The sequence below is a fragment of the Arachis hypogaea genome, unplaced genomic scaffold (assembly GCF_003086295.3).
Source record: "Arachis hypogaea cultivar Tifrunner unplaced genomic scaffold, arahy.Tifrunner.gnm2.J5K5 arahy.Tifrunner.gnm2.scaffold_27, whole genome shotgun sequence".
Classification (NCBI taxonomy): Eukaryota; Viridiplantae; Streptophyta; class Magnoliopsida; order Fabales; family Fabaceae; genus Arachis; species Arachis hypogaea.
Genome location: NW_027255468.1, coordinates 180,398 through 188,558, shown reverse-complemented (window position 1 = coordinate 188,558; position 8,161 = coordinate 180,398).

Sequence of the window (8,161 nt, the reverse complement as noted above, 5' to 3'; positions counted from 1 at the left end):
AGAAGGTAGATAGATGTTGATTTGGATCCTCCAATGGTCCTCCTCCAAATGAGCAGTTATTCTGGACCAATGTGATGAGTTGTGGCTTCAGTTCAAAGTTATTTGCATTGACATTAGGGGTGAGAATGCTGCTTCCACAATGTCTAGCATTTGCAAAAGTATAGGAAGCCAATACTCTCCTCTGTTGTGGTGGATTATTAACTCCTTCTCCTGGATTAGATGTATCTCCTTCCATCTCGTGGTATTCTTCCTCAGATTCTTCTTCTCCAACAATACTTTTCCCTCTTTCGGCTCTTCTTAACCTCCTGAGAGTTCTTTCGTCTTGTTCATGAAAATTGGGTATGGCTCTTTGTGTACCTGACATACAAGCAGAACATAAGAGCACACAAACCAGTGATACTTCAATCTACTGCTAGAATGAAGTTTTAGTTAGCTTAAGCAAAATTCAAACAGTTAGTGGGTTAATCAAAGGTTAAAGAAAAATAAAGAAAAAGTGCTTGATCTAGATTACCACCTCACTTAATCATTGTCAATCTAATCAATCCCCGGCAACGGCGCCAAAAACTTGATGAGATATTTTGGTGAGAAACGAATTTCTACCAAAACACCCAAAACTAACCGGCAAGTGTACCGGGTCGTATCAAGTAATAAAAACTCACGGAGTGAGGTCGATCCCACAGGGATTGAAGGATTGAGCAATTTTAGTTTAGTGGTTGATTTAGTCAAGCGAATCAAGTGTTGGTTGGGTGATTTGTGATTTGCAGAATGTAAATTGCATGAAATTAAAGAGAGCGGGAAAGTAAATTGCTGAAACTTAAAGGACAAGAAATTAAATGACAGAAACTTAAAGTGCAAGAAATGTAAATTGCAGAATCTTAAAGTGCAAGAAATGTAAATTGCTTGAAAAGTAAAGGGGATTGGGATGAGGATTTGCAGAATTTAAACAAGGAAAAACTAAATTGCATCAAACAGAAGAGGAAAAGGGATTGGGATTGAACCGGATCTTATAACAGCAAAGTAAATGAACAATGAAAGCATTAAACAGAGAATTGAAATGAGAATTTAGATCTCAGGACCCAGAGACTAGAAAACCAAGTCTAGATCTCAATGCCTTCCTAGATCCAACAAGAACAATAGCAAGGAAATTGTAAATTGCAAAGAAAAGAGATGAAGATCAAGTAACAGAAACGGAAATGAATTCAATTAACAGTAAAGAAACAGAGAGATCCAAGATTGAGATTGAAACAGAATTTCTTCAATTCTCCAATCCAAGATCCAAGACAAAAGTAAAATGAAATTGAAAGCAATGAAACAAGAAATTAAAGTTCACTCAGTCAAAAGCTCTCCGAAAACTATATGAAAATTCTAAAAGGAAAGCTCTAAAGACTCTCCCAAACTCTAAACTTGAATTCTATCCTATTTATACACTTTCCAAAATGATCTTCAAGCCTTGAGTTGGGCCTTTGTTCTTGGTGGAATTGGGTTGAAAGAGGCCTTGGTTGATTGCTCTTGAAGATTGAAGAAGAACCGAAGTGAACCAATTGAACCGGAAATGAGTTAGCCAACGTTGGTCTTCAACGTTAGGGTCAAAGTTAGGGGTCTAACTTTGACCCTAACTTTTCATATCAGCAAACCACATTCTTCTGGTTTGACGTTGGCGCCAACGTTAGGGGTCTAACTTTGACCCTAACGTTGGCCTTGCTTGGTGTGATTGGGCCAACGTTAGCCTCCAGTTAGGGGCTAACGTTGGCGCAAACGTTGCCTACTCCCCCTTGTGATTTAAGTGCCAACGTTAGCCTCCAAGTTAGGGGGCTAACGTTGGCGCAAACGTTGGTAGCCCAGGGAGAAACTCTCAAGTTCCAACGTTAGCCTCCAAGTTAGGGGGCTAACGTTGGAGCTAACGTTGGCTACTTCCAAAGAGTGATTCATATGCCCAACGTTAGCCTCCAAGTTAGGGGGCTAACGTTGGGGCTAACTTCATGCAACCCGGTTCAATTTTCACTTATTCCATTGTCCTCTCTTCACTCCTAGCCATTCCTCTTTGCTTCAACCTTTCTCCAAGCCTTCTTCACCTATCATTGATCAACCAAACTAATCAAAGTTTTGCTCAAAATCATGAGGTATTCAATCTTCCACAATATGCAACAAATATAGTTCAAAACCTCATGAAATGGCATGAATTCACATATGGTTGGTTCAATCAAGGGAAACATGAAAATCTACTCAATTAGCTTGCTTGTAGCTTAAGAAAGTGCATAATTCTAATGAAAACAAAAGAAAAAGACTAGCTAAAATGGGCTAAGATGACTTGTCATCACAACACCAAACTTAAAGCTTGCTTGTCCCCAAGCAAGAAATGAATTATTAAGAAGAAAGAATGAAATGGAAGAGGAAGTTCATGCTAGCAAAGTGTTATTGATAGTTCATGGGGTTTTATGTGGATATGCAAATGCTCACTTCTTATTGACTCCTAGGCCTAGAAAGTCTCCTTCAAGCTTCAAGTGACATACTGCTATGACCTCTCATTATTCCTTTATCCTTGGCTATTACTTTATTCAAAAGCTTTATTTGAGTGTCATGTGTAGCAAGTTCATTTTCTTTTTTATACTTGACACATTATTCACCATAGACACTTGGCTCACATTCCTTCTTAAAACATTGATGCCCAGCACCTCTTTGGGCTACTAAATGCTTTGTAGTTAGGTTGCTCTTGATAGTGGATTTTCAGCTGATGATCCCGGGTTAGTTAACCCAAGTCACCAAGTGTTGAGGCACTCCTAAGAGCTTACTAATCCAAGCAGATCCTAGTACAAAAACATCACAGGCATATATTTCAAGTTCAAGCTATTGGTGTCCAGCTTTATTTCTTTTGTTTTTCTTTTGTTTTGCCACTTTTGGCTTCTTTGTTCTTTCTTTCTTTTTGTTTTTCTTTCTAACCAAGGAATTCATTCAATTGAGATTCATAGACAGTAGGCCACTCTCTACTTAGAAGGAGATATCTAGCTCTTTATTCACTAAAGTGAGTTATTATCAATCACACACACCACCACTTACTTTTATTCCACTTCTAACTAACAGAGACTATTATTCTTCACATTCAAACTGTTCTTTTATTAATTAAAGATGCAGGGGACAACATATGCTTCTTGTCAAGTGAAAATGAACACACAAGCCAACACATAAAAACCAGCCTACAAAAACATAATTGATGCATACTACACTAACAGTTTCTGTTAAAATGGGCATATTCATACTTCCAAATTGAGCAATTCAATACTGATGGAGTTAAATGACAATACAACCTCTTGGTGGCTCCTTCTTCTTTCATCTCAGCTAATGGTGAGTAGTCCTCCCAGAAGAGTGATTGATTTTCTGCAGTGTTAATGGAAGTTGCTTGTTTCTCAAGCCCTTATGTGATTTGTTAGTGTGCAAGACTTTCTTGTAGCGTTTGAACTTACTTTGGTGTGTGAACACCAAACTTAGTCTCTTGCCATGTTTCTTATCCATAACCATATGTGAAAGCTTAAATCTTTGCTAAAGGTAATAAAATTGAAAACTAGAAACAGACAATGCTTAAATGATTTGTCAGATTGCTTGGAGCTGGTAACTCTTTATATAGAAAGTGAGAATGTGCTTTTAAGTAAGATTTTGGTGGAACACCAAACTTAGAATCCTTCATTCTCCCTTAATATGTTTTGGTGTGAAACACCAAACTTAGCTCCTTGCAATACATACCACTCATTTAACCTTTTTATTGAACTAACTATGAAAAGAAAAGTACCTCCGGTTGGGTTGCCTCCCAACAAGCGCTCTTTTATTGTCACTAGCTTGACATCTTTCAATTCTTTTAAGAGGGCTGTAGGTGTTGAACCTCTTTTTCCTTAACCCATTGTCCTCCAAGTACAACTTTGCTCTGTGACCATTCACAGTGAATTGATTCTTTGTTGCCTCATCTAGCAGTTCAATATTCCCATAGGGAAAAATCTTTGTCACCAAGTATGGGCCAGTCCACTTAGACTTCAGTTTGCCAGGGAAGATTTTAAGCCTTGAATTATACAGGAGTACTTGTTGTCCAGGCTTGAATTCCTTCTTTGTGATCTTCTTGTCATGCCACTTCTTAGCTTTCTCCTTGTATATCTTCGCATTTTCATAAGCTTCCAGTCTGAATTCATCCAGTTCATTTAGTTGTAACAACCTTTTTTCTCCTGCAGCTTGGGGATCAAGGTTGAGGAGTTTAGTGGCCCAAAAAGCTCTGTGTTCAAGCTCTACAGGGAGGTGGCAGGATTTGCCATACAATAGCTGAAAGGGTGACTTGCCAATAGGAGTTTTAAAAGCTGTCCTATATGCCCACAGTGCATCCTCTAGCTTTCTAGCCCAATCCTTTCTTGTGATTCCCACTGTTTTCTCTAGGATCTTCTTTAATTCTCTATTTGCAAGTTCAGCTTGGCCGTTAGTCTGAGGGTGGTAGGGTGTGGCTACTTTGTGAATTACTCCATATTTGTGAAGGAGTTTCTCCATTTGTTTGTTGCAAAAGTGACTACCACCATCACTAATAAGACTTTTGGGCACTCCAAACCTAGTGAAGATGTGCTTTTTGAGGAATTGGAGGACGATCTGTGCATCACAGGTGGTTGTGGCTATAGCTTCTACCCATTTTGAGACATATTCCACTGCTACCAGGATGTATCTAAAAGAATAGGAAGGAGGAAAAGGCCCCATGAAATCAATTCCCCACAGATCGAACAATTCTAATTCCAAGATAAAATTTTGAGGCATCTCATTCCTTCTTGTTAATCCTCCTGCTTTCTGGCATTCATTACATTGGTGTACATATTCTCTGGCATCCTTGAAAATAGTTGGCCAATAGAAGCCACTCTGTAGTATTTTTGCGGCTGTTTTTTCTGGGCCAAAGTGTCCACCATAAGCTGAACCATGACAATGCCACAAGATGTCCCTCACTTCACTTTCAGGAATACACCTCCTGATCACTCCATCAGAGCATCTCTTGAATAAGAAGGGTTCATCCCATGAAAATTTCCTTGCTTCTTTAATCAACTTCTTCACTTGTTGCTTAGAGAATTCTTGCGGTATCTTCCTTCCCACTTTGTAATTTGCTATGTCAGCAAACCAAGGTGCTTGCTGGATCTGCAGAAGGTGCTCATCTGGGAAGCTTTCATTTATTGGCTGGGATGCTTTTTGATTTGTTTCATGTGGTAGTCTTGACAGATGATCAGCGACCTGATTTTCAGTGCCCTTCCTATCTCTTATTTCAATGTCAAATTCTTGTAGGAGCAGTATCCACCTGATGAGTCTTGGTTTAGCATCCTGTTTTGACATCAAATACTTAAGTGCAGCATGATCAGTGTAAACTACAACCTTCGATCCTATCAGATATGATCTAAACTTATCAAATGCATAGACTACAGCTAGCAACTCTTTTTCTGTTGTAGTGTAATTTCTTTGGGCCTCATTCAACACTTTACTTGCGTAATATATGACATGATGCAAATTCCCCTTCTTTTGCCCAAGTACAGCACCAATTGCAATGTCACTTGCATCACACATGAGTTCAAAAGGTAATCCCCAATCTGGGGGTGTGATTATTGGTGCTGTTGTGAGTTTATTTTTTAAAGTTTCAAATGCATGCTGACAGTTTTCATCAAAAACAAAAGGGTTATCAAGCATTAACAGATTACTTAAAGGTTTGGCTATTTTTGAAAAGTCCTTGATAAACCTTCTGTAAAATCCGGCATGCCCCAAGAAACTTCTAACAGATTTCACATTAATTGGTGGAGGGAGTTTTTCTATAATCTCAACCTTTGCCTTATCAACCTCTATCCCTTTTCTTGAGACTTTATGGCCAAGAACAATTCCTTCGGGTACCATAAAATGGCATTTCTCCCAGTTTAAAACCAAATTAGTTTCTTGGCACCGTTTCAAGACAAGAGTTAAATGGTTTAGGCAAGCATTGAAATTATCACCAAAAACAGAGAAGTCATCCATGAAGACTTCTAAAAATTTTTCGACCATATCAGAAAAAATGGAGAGCATACACCTTTGAAATGTGGCAGGGGCGTTGCAGAGCCCAAAAGGCATCCGCCTATACGCAAAAACTCCAAATGGACATGTGAAGGCAGTTTTCTCTTGGTCCTTGGGGTCTACCACGATTTGATTATACCCAGAATATCCGTCCAAGAAACAGTAATAGGCATGGCCGGCTAACCTTTCCAGCATCTGATCAATGAATGGGAGAGGGAAATGATCCTTCCTGGTGGCATCATTCAATCTTCTATAGTCTATGCACATTCTCCACCCAGTCACTGTTCTAGTAGGGATCAACTCATTCTTCTCATTAGTGATGACTGTCATCCCTCCCTTCTTTGGTACAACTTGAACTGGGCTTACCCATGGGCTGTCAGATATTGGGAATATTATCCCTGCATTCCACAACTTCATTACTTCCTTCTGGACAACTTCCTTCATTGTAGGATTTAGCCTTCTTTGTGGTTGAACCACTGGTTTGGAATTATCTTCCAAGAGGATCTTATGCATACATACTGCAGGGCTGATTCCCTTCAATCATCAATGGTCCATCCTAAAGCATCTTTGTGAGCTTTGAGTACATCAAGAAGTTCTCCTTCTTCCTTCTTTGACAGGGATGAATTAATGATTACTGGGAAGCTCTCCGATGTGCCAAGGAATGCATATTTGAGATGGGTGGGTAAAGGTTTCAATTCTTGTCTTCGTACATCTTCTTTCTTATCTTGCCTTTCATATTGCTCAGTAAAGGTCTCAGCCACTTGTTCCTCTGTTGTTTCTTGATTTCCTTCTTGCTCTTGAAATTTTCTTCCAAAGTTTCTTCCACCAAACTATCTATCATCTCCACTCTCACATAATCTTCTTGCTCAGGAGCGTTTTGCATTGATTTGAACACATTTATAATCATTTGTTCATTATGGACCCTGAAGGTCATTTCTCCTTTTTCAACATCAATGATGGCCCTTGCTGTGTGTAGAAATGGCCTTCCCAGAATGATTGAGTCGTTTCCTTCTTCTTCAGTATCCAAAATTACAAATCTGCTGGGAAGATAAACTCCCCAATCTTTACTAACAGATTCTCCACAATTCCATTAGGTGTCTTGATTGATCTGTCAGCCATGACTAGGACATCCTGGTGGTTTAAGTTCTTCTATGGCAAGTTTTCTCATCATTGAGAGAGGCATTAAGTTGATGCTGGCACCCAGGTCACAGAGGCCTTGTTGAGAATTATCTTGCCAATAGTGCATGAGACTACAAAGCTTCCCGGATCCTTAAGTTTTGGTGGAATACCCCGTTGGATCACAGCACTGCATTCCTCTGTGAGTAATATGGTTTCCCTTTCAAGCCAACTTCTTTTCTTGTTGATAAGATCCTTCAGAAACTTGGAATACAGAGGCATTTGCTCAAGTGCTTCGGCCAAGGGAATGTTGATTTCCAGCTTCTTAAAAATCTCAAGGAATTTGTGAAATGCTTGTCATTAATCTCTTTGTTGAACCTCTGAGGGTATGGCAAGGGAGGAGTGAAGTTATTTCCCTGCTTTGGTCCTTAGTTGGCCTTCAATTACTTCCTTTCCCTTTCTTGATTTTTGTGGCTGATCTTCTTTTTCTTGAACTTGATTCTGAGTTGGCTTGCTTGCTGCTCCTTCTTGTCATTGACTTTCTCTTCTTCGCTTGTTTCTTGTCACTTTCCTTTGGCTTCTTGGTTGCTTCTTCATTTTTCACCAAGACTTTCCACTCCTCATTGTATTGCCTTGCATTCTTCCTTAGGATTTGGGATTGTGTCACTTGGCAGTGAGCTTGAAGATTTCTCAACAGAAATCTGTTTGGAGATTTGCCCAATTTGCCTCTCTAGGCTCTTCATGGAGGCTTCATGGTTCTTGGTTGTCATTTCTTGGTGTTTCCACATTTTGTCTATCAAGGTTTCCAAGTTGGTGAGTCTTGAGATTCAGGTGATGCTTGTGGTGGGTTGTGAAATGTGGATGGTGGATGGTAGGCATTTTGGTTGGTGGGTTGGTTATTAGATTGGTAATGGTTGGGGTTGGAGTAGTTGTTTTGAGGTTTTCTGTAGGGGTTTTGGTTGGTTTGCTGCTGTTGTGGTTTGGTTGTTTCTTAAAGTGTTTGGTT